This window comes from Haemaphysalis longicornis, unplaced genomic scaffold (genome assembly GCF_048455015.1).
Source record: "Haemaphysalis longicornis isolate Haplotype H1 unplaced genomic scaffold, Haemaphysalis longicornis Haplotype H1 scaffold_4, whole genome shotgun sequence".
Lineage (NCBI taxonomy): Eukaryota > Metazoa > Arthropoda > Arachnida > Ixodida > Ixodidae > Haemaphysalis > Haemaphysalis longicornis.
The window spans coordinates 53961784-53975439 of NW_027526361.1; positions in this window are offsets into that span (position 1 = coordinate 53961784).

Below are 13656 nucleotides of genomic sequence, written 5' to 3' on the forward strand. Positions count from 1 at the left end.
GCTTGAAGAAACGGTATACTCATTTTCCGATGACATCATCATCATCAGCAGCAGCAGCCTATCTACGCCTACTGCAGGGCAAAGGCATCTCCCATTATTCTCCAATTACCTTGGTGCTGTGCCAACTGTGACCAATTTATCCCCGCAAACTTCTTAATCTCATCTGCCCATCTGACTTTCTGCCGCCCCCTGCAACGCTGGCCTTCTCTAGGGATCCACTCTGTTACCCTTAATGACCAGCGGTTATCTTGACTTCGCATTACATGCCCTGCCCACGTCCATTTCTTCTTCTTAATCTCTACTAATATGTCCTTAACACGTGTTTGTTCCCTGACCCACTCCGCTCTCTTCTTGTTCCTTAATGTTACACCTATCATTTTACGCTCCATTGCCCGCTGAGTCGTTCTCAATTTAAGTTGAACCCTCTTAGTGAGCCTCCAAGTTTCTGCCCCGTAGGTGAGTACCGGTAAGATGCAGCTGTCATACACTTTCTTCTTCAGCGACAATGGTAGGCTGCTATTCATTATCTGAGAATGCCTGCCATATGCACCCCACCCCATTCTGATCCTTCTAATTATCTCAGCCTCATGGTTGGGATCTGTGGTCACAACTTGGCCTAAGTAGATATATTCGCTTACCACTTCCACTGCCTCGCCACCTATCTCAAACTGCTGTGCTGTCCCGAGGTTATTGATCATTACTTTAGTTTTCTGCATATTAATTTTCAGGTCCATGGTTCTACTCTGTTCGTCCAGTGCGGAAAGCATGCTTTGCAATTCGTCCCCCGAGTTACTTCGCAAGGCAATGTCATCAGCAAATCTGAGGTTGTTGAGGTATTCTCCCTTAAACCTTACTCCCACCTGTTCCCTATCCAACGTTCTGAATACTTCTTGTAAACATGCTGTGAATAACATTGGAGAGATTGTGTCTCCTTGTCTGACACCCTTCGTTATAGGTATTTTACTGCTCTCATTATGGAGGATGATGGTAGCTGTGGACCCATTGTAGATATCCTCTAGTATTCTTACATAATGCTCATCTACCCCCTGGTTCTGTAATGCCTGAATGACTGCTAGGGTTTCGACCGAGTCAAATGCTTTCTCATAATCTATGAAGGCTATATATCGGGGTTCAGTATACTCAGCGCACTTCTCTATCACCTGATTGATCGTGTGAATATGGTCCATTGTTGAATAACCTTTACGGAACCCTCCTTGTTCTTTAGGTTGACTGAAATCTAAGGGTGCAGAAATTCTGTTAGCGATTACCTTGGTAAGTACCTTGTAGACGACTGACAGTAAGCTGATCAGCCTGTAATTTTTCAAGTGCTTCATGTCACCTTTCTTATGGATTAGGATGATGTTCGCGTTCTTCCAAGATTCCGGTACCATTGCGGTCATTAGGCATTGCGTATACAGGTTTGCCAGTTTTTCAAGTACAATTTCTCCGCCATCCTTCAAGAGGTCTGCTGTTATCTAATCCTCACCAGGTGCTTTGCCCCCTTTCACTTCTTTCAAAGCCTTCTTTACTTCTTCGGTCGTTACTGGTGGGATGTCTATCTCCTCTGAGCTATTGTCTCGTTCGGCATTATCCTGGATGTCCCGGCTACTGTACAGATCCCAGTAGAACTCCTCGGCCACTGTGACTATTTTATCCCTATTTGTGATGTCATTGCCTTGCTTATCTTTAAGTGCATACATCTGATTTTTCCCCACGCCAAGACGCCTCTTCACAGCTTTCAGGCTACCTCCGTTCTTTACAGCGTATTCGAACCTCTCCATGTTATACTTCCGTATGTCAGCTGTCTTACGCTTATTGATTAACTTCGAAAGCTCCGCTAGTTCTATTCTGTCAGCTGTGGTAGAGATTGTCATGGTTTGCCGTTTTCTAATTAGATCTTTCGTCTCCTGTGAAAGTTTGCCAGTATCCTGTCTAGCCATAGTGCCCCCTACTTCTACTGCACACTCCGTGATAATACGTGTAAGGTTGTCGCTGGCTTCCTGTGTCGTAAGCTCGGCTTCCTCGTTAAGAGCTGAATATCGCTTCTGCGGCGCGATCCTGAATTCTTCTACTTCTCATTTATCGGCTCCTTTCGTACTAGCTTGTTGCGGTCCCTCATCAGATCTAGCCTAATTCGAGATCTTACCATACGGTGGTCACTACACCTTACCCTTCCGAGTACTTCCACATCCTGCACGACGCCAGGGTTATCGCATAATATCAAGTCTTTTTCATTTTTATGCTCCCAATTCGGGCTCCTCCAGGTCCACTCCGATTCTCCCGTTTACAGAAAAAGGTATTCATTATGCGTAGGTTATTCCGTTCTGCAGACTCAACTAGTAGGTCCCCCCTGCTATTTCTACAGCCCAGACCATAGTTCCCAACTGCCTTGTCTCCACCCTGATTCTTGCCTACTTTAGCATTGCAGTCCCCCATAACTACGGTATACTGTGTTTTTACTTTAGCCATTGCCGATTCCACATCTTCATAGAAGCGTTCCACTGCTTGGTCGTCGTGGCTGGATGTGGGTGCGTAGCCCTGCACCACCTTGAGCTTGTACCTCTTATTGAGCCTAATTACAAGACCTGCTGCCCTTTCGTTAATGCTATAGTATTCTTCTATGTTGCCAACTATGCTTTTATTGACTAGAAATCCCACTCCCAGTTCTCTTCTGTCCTCTAGACCCCGGTAACATAAGACGTGTCCATTTTTCAGCACCGTAACGTCTTCGCCTGCTCTCCTAACCTCGCTAAGCCCTATTACATCCCATTTAATGCCCTCTAATTCCTCGAACAACACCTCGAGACTCGCTTCGCTAGATAAGGTGCGCGCGTTAAATGTTGCCAGGTTCAGATTCCATTGGCGGCCTGTCCGGATCCAGGGATTCTTAGCACCCTCTGCTGCGTCACAGGTCTGACCGCCGCCGTGGTCAGTTGCTTCGCAGCTGCTGGGGACTGAGGGCCGTGGGTTAATTGGCGTATTCATGGGAGGCTGTTGCCGTTACTACACCAGGGCGGCCAATCCTGCTCTGGTGAGGGAGTGCATTGCCGGCAATGGTCGCCGGGGTCAGGCCGCACCCCAAGCCCCTTTGTGCAATTCCATCAATACGCGGATTTTTTTTTTAATCCGGTGTGAATTGTCCGGCACCGGGATTCGAACCACGGTCCTTCTGCACGGGAGGCGGATTTTTCCGATGACAAGCATCCTTAAATGACAAGCTTCATAACGCGGCTCGAAAATTCAGAGTGGGGTTATGTATGCTCATGCATAAAATTGTTTGCATAACGGCCGCGGAATGCACTGAAGACTCGCGTGAGCGGCAACAAATCGCGTGTTTGTTAATCCTGATCCCGCTTCTTTTGAACCGCTATAGCGACTTGAATCGAGCTACCAAACCTTCGACCAGAGGATAGCCATGTCATGTAGGAATATTTTTTTTTGGTGATACTAGGACTGACTGTAGCATTTTGAGGGCTGGACAACAGCATGCATTTTGAAAATTTTTCCTTTTGTCCAGTGTTGCGCGAGCAAGGCGTGGACTGGTGCTTCTGGGAGTTTCCTAGCGAGCATCAGACCAAGGCAAGCCACACTAAATCGAATTACAGCTTTGTTAGGGAGGACTAGACCGCTTACAATTTGTTGTTAATACACGAAGGCCGAATTATCAAAAGCGACGTCTCCCTAATTTCGAAATTGGAAATGCTATGAAGGCAATGAATTAAGCTAATACTCATAACTTGGTACAATTTACGGCAATTACGTCCTTATGTAGACAGACCTAAATCGAGCGCACTTGGCACTCCAAGAGTTGAATGCCAACTTAGGGTGATAATACTCATAATTTGCTATATTTTATGGCAATTACGTCGTGATGCAAACATACCTAAATCGAGCGCGCTTGGCACACTGAAACCTGAATCCCAGTTTCAGAGATTTAACGCCCCGAAGCTTTAACAAGGGCTATGGTGGTGGCCGTAGTGGAGGGATCCGGATTGATTCTGACCACCTGGGGATCTTTAACGTGCGCCGAAATCTTCTCACACGGGCGTTCTTGCTTTTCACCTCCACCTGAAAAGCAGCCACCGTGGCCGGGATCGAACCCGTGTCCTTGGACTCAGCAGCACGACGCCTTTGCCACTGAGCCACCGGTGTGGGCCACTGAGAGACGAAACTTGACAAATTGTCTGGGGAAGCTTTCGTGTAGTGCTTTCCAGTTTGGCCGCCTCGATTGTACACCGTCTGAAGAGAGAGAGAGAGAGAGAGAGAGAGGGAGAGATAAAGAGAGAGATAGATAAAGAGAGAGACAGATAGAGAGAGAGATGGAGATAGAGAGATATAGAGAGGGAGAGAAAGAGAGAGATATAGAAGGGAGAGAGAGAGAGAGAGAGAGAGAGAGAGGGAGGGAGGGAGGGAGGGAGAGAGAGAAAGAACGAGAGAAAGATAGAGAGAGAAAGAGAAAGAGAGAGATAGAGGGAGAGATAAAGAGAGAGACAGATAGAGAGAGAGATGGAGATAGAGAGATATAGAGAGGGAGAGAGAGAGAGAGAGAGAGAGAGAGAGAGGGAGAGAGGGGGAGAGGGAGAGAGAGAAAGAACGAGAGAAAGATAGAGAGAGAAAGAGAAAGAGAGAGATAGAGGGAGAGATAAAGAGAGAGACAGATAGAGAGGGAGAGAGAGATGGAGATAGAGAGATATATATATAGAGAGAAAGAGAGAGATATAGAAGAGAGAGAGACAGAGAAAGAGAGGGAGAGAGAGAAAGAACGAGAGAAAGATAGAGAGAGAAAGAGCGAGAGATATAGAAGAGAGAGAGAAAGACAGCGACAGAGAGAGGGAGAGAGAGAAAGAACGAGAGAAAGATAGAGAGAGATGGAGATAGAGAGATATAGAGAGAGAGAGAAAGAGAGAGACAGAGAGAGGGAGAGAGAGAAAGAACGAGAGAAAGATAGAGAGAGAGATGGAGATAGAGAGATATAGAGAGAGAGAGAAAGAGAGAGAGATATATATAGAAGAGAGAGAGAGCACCGCAGCGTCAAACAGTGTGCTGCACAGAACTGTGAAGAACGAGACGTGGTCTTCTGGTGAAGGGTGGAGACAAAATAAACCCAGAGCGATTTCCGGAGCGCCCCAGCTGCTCCACGTGCTGTTCCCGTTTGTTTGCAGTAAAGGCGCGGAAAAAACGGGCACGAAAGGAACGGGACCGCAGGAATCAATCACGCGGGATAATTTATTTTCCGCAAGCGGACTCTCGGCGACTTGCCCATTGACGACTGTTGCTCTGTTAGGACCGCCTCGTTCAATCGCGCGGAGGAAAGAAAGCGAGCGATGCAGCTTGGGTTCTTGTGACTAATGCGATTGTCGAACTCAGAGCTATTATTTCCCACGTGTCTCCACTGGGGATATAAGTTGTTGCGCATCTGGGAAAACACTGGCTACGGCAACTGCAGCTAGATTGTTTGGTAGTGGAGCGTACAAAGAGTCGACTTAGTTTGCAGCTGTTTGTTTAGATACAGCGTTATGAACTGTTAAGCAGCCACAATTTGCAACGCAGAAATGGGACAGCGAAATTATGTAACACTTCCGTTTCATTGAATTATGGAAGTAAAAGAAAAGCCTAGAATCCACAGAGGCCAGTGAATACGTTTTTCTTCTTTTTTTCTTATAGAACACTTTTGTCAAGCAGTTACAGTTTCCGGGTGTCCCAGCTTTTCAAAAATAAAAATAAAACGCAGCAAGTAGTCAACTCGAAGATGGAGATCCCCGTCGATGCGCACCGTAGCAACCTTGTGGGCTGCGTTCTCCTGCGCAAGCACAGATAACCATATATAACCAAAAAAGGCAAAGCCTATGTTTAACACTGTCAGCAAGCAGCCTAGTTTGTGATATTTTGTCGTCGCAGCCTTGGATTCTGCGTGCGCGAGCAGCAGCAACATTAGCTTGCAATATTGCGGCGCGTGCCTTTCCGAATGCGCTGCTTGAGAGGAAAGCATTTTTACTTTTGCGACTGATCAGAAGGCGAAAAACGCGGGAGTGATAACCAGGTTGGTGGTGCGTGACAGGGAATTTTTTTTGTGTCGTTTTTGCGTCTTGTTCAAAGTTGGTTCGGGTTCTTCGCACTAAAAAGATAATGGTTCAGGCTCCGGTTCAGTTTCTGGGAACATCTCGCTGAAGTTACGATTTCAGGCTCTGGCATAGCGGAAAATACCCTTTTATCGTTATATCAGGACCGTTAAGTCAACTCGTACCTATTTACTGCTCTTGATCTCACAGACAGCCGTGTTCGTTCGAATCCTCCGTTATCGAAAGCAACGGTAGGTATAGAATTAAGAGAGAGCGAGAGAGAGAGAGAGAGAGGAGAGGGAGAGGGAGAGAGGGAGAGGGGAGAGAGGGAGAGATAGGGTGATAGATAGATAGATAGATAGATAGATAGATAGAGAGAGAGAGAGAGAGAGAGAGAGAGAGAGAGAGAGAGAGAGAGAGAAGAGAGAGAGAGAGAGAGAGAGAGAGAGAGAGAGAGAGAGAGAGAGAGAGAGAGAGAGAGAGAGAGAGAGAGAGAGAGAGAGAGAGAGAGAGAACTGAAACGGCCCTTTTCACCAGCCTATATCGGGACCGGAGCCTGACAACTCGGGACCGGAACCGGAGCCGGAGCCGGTGAACTCCCACTGCTCACGGGAAGCATGCGCGGTTCTAGAAATTTTGGGGTTTGCGCAACACTCCCATATCATGTGGACCGTGGTACAGGGTGCCTCGGGCAGCGCACAATTTGCCTGACTACATTTCTTTGTTTTCGCCCTCCTATCGAAGAGCCCCCAAAGCAACGCTTTGTGCTTGCAGAATCGTCACAGCAAGGAGATCGTAAACCGTCGAGTGAATACCGCGTCTCGTTAGATATGGGAAGGAGCGTTTGTGGTTCCAATCGTAGGGACCGGGAACAACAGAGAGCGGCCGACAACAGCATCAATGACATCGGCAGCCACGAAAACCTCCGCTGCGGGACCAAGGGGTGCGGGAACTGCTCGGCTTCAGCTGCAGGCCACGTACGAAGCTGCAAGCAGCGCCTCCGGCCGGGGCTCGGCGCCAGCAGCTGCAGCAACAAAACAAGCCAGGAATAAAGTCGGGAGAGCGCACAAGACTAGCGCGTCCGAGCCGATTGTTCATCTACCCTGGGAGTTTCTCGAACGCCGCGGTGGCTCTTTTCCGAAGAGCTAATTGAATTGGGTCTTGGCACGGCGGCAGCAGTAGGGGGACTCGGGCCGAACACGCTGGACAGACGCGTCGGCACGGCCGCAAGACGGAAGAGGAGCCGACGCGCCAGGAGCTATGTGGCCGCGGCGTCGAGCTGAGCGGAAGGCTCCCGGTTTTCACTTCAAAAATGACCGCTTGAAAATGAGTAAAGGTGTCGGCATGTAATCTTGCGGGTGTTGTTTTAATACAGGATGTTTCAATGCGACAGCATCCATGAAGCCGATAGATTTTATTTAGTGACCTTTGTTTTTTCATAACCACCGCGTGATATGTCGTTCTCGGGCGTGTTCACGACCCAGCCCTTCCCCTCTTTCCTCCTCTATTTCCATTTCCTAGCATTGGGGGAACATGACGACCAATGCGCACCTGTGCGCCCGGAAACTACTGGTTTTTAGGCCAGACACCGTCAAGTCGCCACTTGGGCTACCTAAATAAGAACCACAGCCGCCGTTCAGCTCAATAAAGTTGCACACTACTAATACTGCTACGACCCGGACACTTAGAAGTCAGCGGAATTTAAGAGCGCAAGAGTACACCAGGGACTTTCCTGCCTTTTGTCTGCTTCTTTACGCAACGGATTTTATTTCACAAGGAGGAGGAGGAGGAAAAAAAATTTATTTGAACGCAACATAAGCGTCGAGAATATCCCGGGCCAGGTTCATCAACGCCAACTGGTCCGTGAGCTGGTCCGAGGCTAGGCCAAGTCCGCCAGGTTGAAGGAGGAGGGTGGGGAAAATGTGGGGATTGAATTGCAATAGGGCACGAGAAAATGCAGTGTTCTAAATTAGAATATGGTTCGGGGCAATCGGGACGTGCTGGTGAGTGTCGGATACGGTAGCGGAAGGAACGAGCAGGTGTAAGGATGGTATTTAACTGTATGCGTCAAAGAATGCGTAGTTGCGTGGTGGTTAGAGATTTGTCTGGAACAGGAATTGTACGAAGAGTTTCTCTGATGTTCTTATAGTGAAGCTGTATTTCTTGTTTGTAGTGGAGAGTAGTGTCCCACGTCGGTGGATAAGGCGAGGGAATCCCAGGCGCCCGGTGCAGAAGTTCGCGGGCGAGGCTATGCACTACCTCATTGCATGGGATTCCAGCCTGACCAGGAATCCACCTCAGTGTGACAGTGTGGGGACGTAGCCTTGTTAAGGCTTTGCGTAGGTCATACTGCAGTTCTTCAGGAATCCTATCCATGTGGATGGCGCGAACAGCTTGCATTGAATCAGTATATATGGTATATCCTGAGGGGTTAGGGGGTGCTAAGGAGAGGTCCTGAATACTGGTGACTATTGGGAGGGCCTCTAGAGTCGCTGTAGGTGGGGGATTAGCGAGAGGACCAAGGGTTTGTGTCACTACTTCATTGCCACTTACGATGGAATAGGCGGCTACTCCGACATGCGTCCGTTATGCACGAGTGTAGATGATCGTAGAATCAATAGGATGGACGTGATTGACAACGCGAGCACACCGCCACCCTGGATTGGTATCAGCTGCAATGTTTTTTGGGATTGGAACTATCCTGAGGGTATCTGGGAGTGGTGCAGGAGAGGTGATGATAGGGATGTCAATAGGTTTAAGAGCAACTTGGTGAAGGATCCAGCGTCCTTGTTTTGTACTAGAAAGACGCGCCATTTGCCAGTCTTTATGTTGTTGTATAAGATCTCCCAGGAGCAAGAGCAGTCCCGTGGAGTATAGGCGCTGAGTGGACGTATTAACGGGAACGCTGAGGGCGGTCTTATACAATGTATGAAGTGCAACCTTAATCTGATGTCTTTGGTGACAAGTCAGAGAGAGATATGGAATGGTATAAAGAATTTTACTTAGAGATAAGGCATGTACGAGCTGCCTAACTTGACCCTCATGTAGCCCCGCGTGATTGTTGACAATGCGGCGCACTAGATGCGTAAGCTGATGGTAAACTTTAACTGTTGTAGCCACACTAGCCTGATTAGATGACTCATAGATATGCAGTCCAAGAATTCAGCAGGATATTACGCGAGGGATGGGGTGACCTACCATTGTGAGTGTGATCAGGTGGTTGTGTTGGCGCTGATAGCGAGTTTTCGAGATGAGCAGCAATGCGGACTTCTCAGGTGCGGGAGGCAGGCCTACTGTGTCGATTTAGCTGGTGACTGCATCGATACCTTGCTGCAAGGTATCCTGCACTGAACCAGGAGACCCAGATGTGCACCAAAAAGTAAGGTCATCTGCGTAGAATGTATGTTTGAGGTTTTGGATTGACGCTAAAATACAAGACAGGGGCGCCATTCCGAGTTTAAAGAGGGTGGGTGAGAGAATAGCACCCTGTGGAGTACCAAGCGTGATGGGAAAAGGATCGGAGACCGAATAAGGGAGACGGAACTTGGCCGTGCGGTCCCGCAGAAATGCAGCGATGTAACCGCACATCTTCGGCCCAGAGCCGGTAGAGGCAAGTATATTCAGGAGAGGATCATAAGAAAGGGTATCGAAGGCTTTGCGGACATCCAGCTAGGGTCACTGTGGCCTGTATCTGGGAAGGAGGAGGAGGGTGAAAGTCGTGCGCTAGGAGGAAAAAGAGGTCTTGGGTCGACACACCCTTGCGGAAACCAATTTGTTGAGGGGGAAAGAAATCCGTAGACTCAAAATTGGCCTCAAGTCGATTGAGAACCATCCTTTCCATGGTCTTTCCCTTGCAAGAGGTTAGAGAGATTGGGCGAGATTTTCAAGGGCAGACTTTTTGCCTGGCTTAGGTAGTAGGGTTATAAGGGATTGCTTCCAAAATGACGGGAGGGTGCCTTCTTCCCAGTGGGAGTTTATAATGTCCAGGAAATATTCCTTGTCCTTGTCGGTCCTTGTCCTTGTCGGATAGGTTTCGTATAAGTGTATACGTAATCTGATCCTCACCTGGGGCCGACTTTCGCTTTAGTTGTTATAGCGCCCACTCGAGATCCCAAACGGTTAACGGCTCATCAAGTTCTGCATTGGAGGCGCCCATGTAGGCAGGATAAAGGCTAGGTAGGGGAGGAGGAATATAAAGGTCGCGGAGCTGGGTTGCTAAGGCGTCCGATCCCAGCAGGGAATCGTGCTTCTCAAGAGTGGGAACAGGAGCCGGATGAGGCCCAAGGAGCTTTCTAAGTAGGTGCCAGGTTCTTTTCTGATCCAGGCTGCCGTTGATGGCGTTACAAGTTTCATTGCATTGATTCCTGGCCATTGTAGCACAGTGCTCTTTGACATGTTCCGTTAATTCAGAGATGCGCTCGGCTAGCCTACTATTATTTGGCTGGGTGCGAAGGGCGCGCAAGGGTACGCGAACGAAATGAAGAAATCTTAAAACGGGACAGTAACTTTTGGAACAGGTCAACCTTTATGTGACCCGCCGTTATTGCTCAGTGGCTAAGGCGTTGTTTTGCTGAGCACAAGGACGCAGGTTCAATTCCCGGCCGCGCGGCCGCTTTTCTGATGGAAGTCAAAAGCAAAAACGCCCGCGTGTACGAGATGTCGGCGCACGTCAAAAATCCCCAGGTGTTCAAAATTAATCCGGAGCCGTCCACTACGGCGCGCCTGATCACTTGCGTTGCGTCGGCGCGTTAAACCCTACAATCAATCAACCTTTATGTGGCTACGCCTCTCCGTCCCTCAGTTGGTGTTTCAATGTAGCACTCATAGAGACATCATAGACCGCACTCATCTCAGCAAGTCGGTAAGTGGGACCGGGATCAGTCCACCACGTCCATATTTCACTGCGAGCTGATTGGTTGTAGGGTTTGACGCGTCGACGCAACGCAGGCGATGAGGCGCGCCGTAGTGGAGGGCTCCGGATTAATTTCGACCACCTGGGGATCATTAACGTGCGCCGAAATCTCGTACACACGGGCGTTTTTGCGTTTCGCCTCCATCAGAAAAGAGGCCGCCGCGGCCGTAAATCGAACCCGCGACCTTCTCTCAGCTTCACTGCGAGCAATCAACCTTCCGTACGAATATGATCAAATGCAACCGTACGGGGTGGTTGCGGGGGTGTGAGTTTACGCATTAGAATTCCGAGGGTACGCAGGCGAACAGTTTCGACGAGAAGAAAATCCGGTCCCGCCGGGTGTCTAACGTGCGAATGCACGCACACTCACAGTCTCTCTCCTGCCTATCCTTCTTTTCAATCACCACCAAATGTTAGTGCATTTCCAAATAAATGTAGGGACCAAGATGGTCTCACATGACACGAAGAAATCTGCGCAAACAAAGGGACAGACACAATTAAGAACACGCGGTGCACAAAGCATGTTTCTTTATTGTCGGTCCCACCATTAGCGCAGATTTTTTCTAATGACGTTAGTGAAGCGTGAATGCCCGTGGTTTTTTCATTGTAGATGAGGAATTGTTCTAAATGAATTCAAGCGGGATGTGTACACTCCGAAGCTACTATGCCGAAGATACTATGTGTCCACCGTAGTGGAGGGAATCGGATTAATTTTGACCGCTTGGGAATATAAAGGGCTCTAAAGTTTTTTTCACCTCTATCAGAAAAGGAGCTGCTTCAGCGGGGATCGAACCTGCCACGTCAGCAGAACATCATCTTATTCTTTGACCGAATAGGCATTCTGAACCCACTTTTAATCCCTGAGGTCCCTCGTCGGGACAAATTTTCTATACAGGTAATTGCACTCGAAAAGGGCAATGCATGTCGTCACGTTCTGCTCTCTAATTCATCGCACAGTGCCTCTCTGGAAGAGAGCGTTCACAATTTCGCGCTTAGTTCAGTATACAGCGAGAGGCAAAGTGAAGATTGACGAGACCATCCGACGTGTTTAACCAGTGCTGTGATCATCATCCAGATCATGATTCAGCTTCTAGTGAAGCCATGACGACGGAGAGTCCATGGCGTACGCACCGACAGACTCATTTCTGCTCAAAGCCAGGTGCATCGATCTTTTTAGTTTCTTAGCCCTCGGCGCCGCCACTTTATCGTTGGACTGCGCTTGTGGCGCTGCAATTGGCGCAGTCGACAGGACCACCTGACTGTGCATGTGCAGCGAAGTCCAGAGCATGTCCTGATCTTATCAAATGTGAAGAGATGACGAGGTTTTTACATTGTATTTTATCATAATATAAGCTTTTTTTTTATAGTCACAGTCACGCGAGTGTTCTTTAATAACAAAAAATCTCTGTGAGTGTAAAGTGCTGAACACTGGGAGTAAGCATCGGTCACAGAGCCAACGGGCGCGTGCACAATCGATCGCATGCCTCTACTCCGTTTTACGGTATCCTCCACCGAGCTGTCGCTTCAAGCGTTGGCAGCGGCGAAGCCGCGACGAGGGATTGTTCGCCATAGGTGCGGCTAAGCCTGACACCGGATGGCGCTTCTCTTCCTTGGCCTCAATGGGAGCGTGGAGCCTTTGAGTGGCATCGGGAAGCCGGCTTGCATGCTAGCGAGCTCCGGTCGCTCTACCAGGTCACTTTGCTGCTCCGCTAGCGGAAGAGCGTGCGGCGGCACGTTCTTTCGAGTCGCAAAGAACTCGTCGAATGCAGTGGTCAGCAGACTTGGAAAGTAAAGCCCCTGCCGGTGGGAACTAGGTGCAAACATGCAACAAGATGTCCTCTTATGTCCCGCACCGGCCCGAAGACCGCGCCTTGATCTTCTCCGGGAATCGAGTCGGCAACTCAAAGTCACCAACTTGTTTGCTGGTAAACTTTCTAGAAAGTCGGAAGTCCTGCCGTTTACCCGCACGCGTAACTTTCCACTCCAGGGGCACTTCTCTTCGGTGTTCTTATTGCCTTTTTAAGAGAGTACATCACAGGGTTCTAGGCAAATTTGTGCACTCCACTAGCAATCTGTTTTCTGCTAAATGCACAGTAAGCTACATTTTGGGAAACCCTAATATAATGTGATTACTTAGGCCAAGTAGTGACCCCAGATCCGAACCATGAGTCAGAGACAATTAGAAGGATAAGAATGGGATGGAGTGCATTCAGTAGGCGTTCTCAGATAATGAACGGCAGCCTACCATTGTCCCTGCAGAAGAAAGTGAATGACAGCTGCATATTACCGGTAATCACCTACGGGGCAGGAACCTGGAGGCTCAGTAAGATGGCTCAACTTAAATTGTGAACGGCTCAGCAAGCAATAGAACCGAAAATGATAGGTTTAACATTAAGGGACAAGAAGAGAGCGGAGTGGGTCAGGGAACAAACGCGTGTAAAGGACATACTAGTAGAAATTAAAAAGAAGAAATGGGTGTGGGCAGGGCATGTAATGCGAAGGCAAGAAAACCGTTGGTCATTAAGGGTATATAACAGAGTGGATCCCTAGAGAAGGCAAGCGTTGCAGGGGGCGGCAGATGGTTAGATGGGCAGATGAGATCAAGAAGTTTGCGGGGATAAATTGGCCGCAGTTAGCACAGGACTGGGGTAATTGGAGAATAATGGGAGAGGCCTTTGCCCTGCA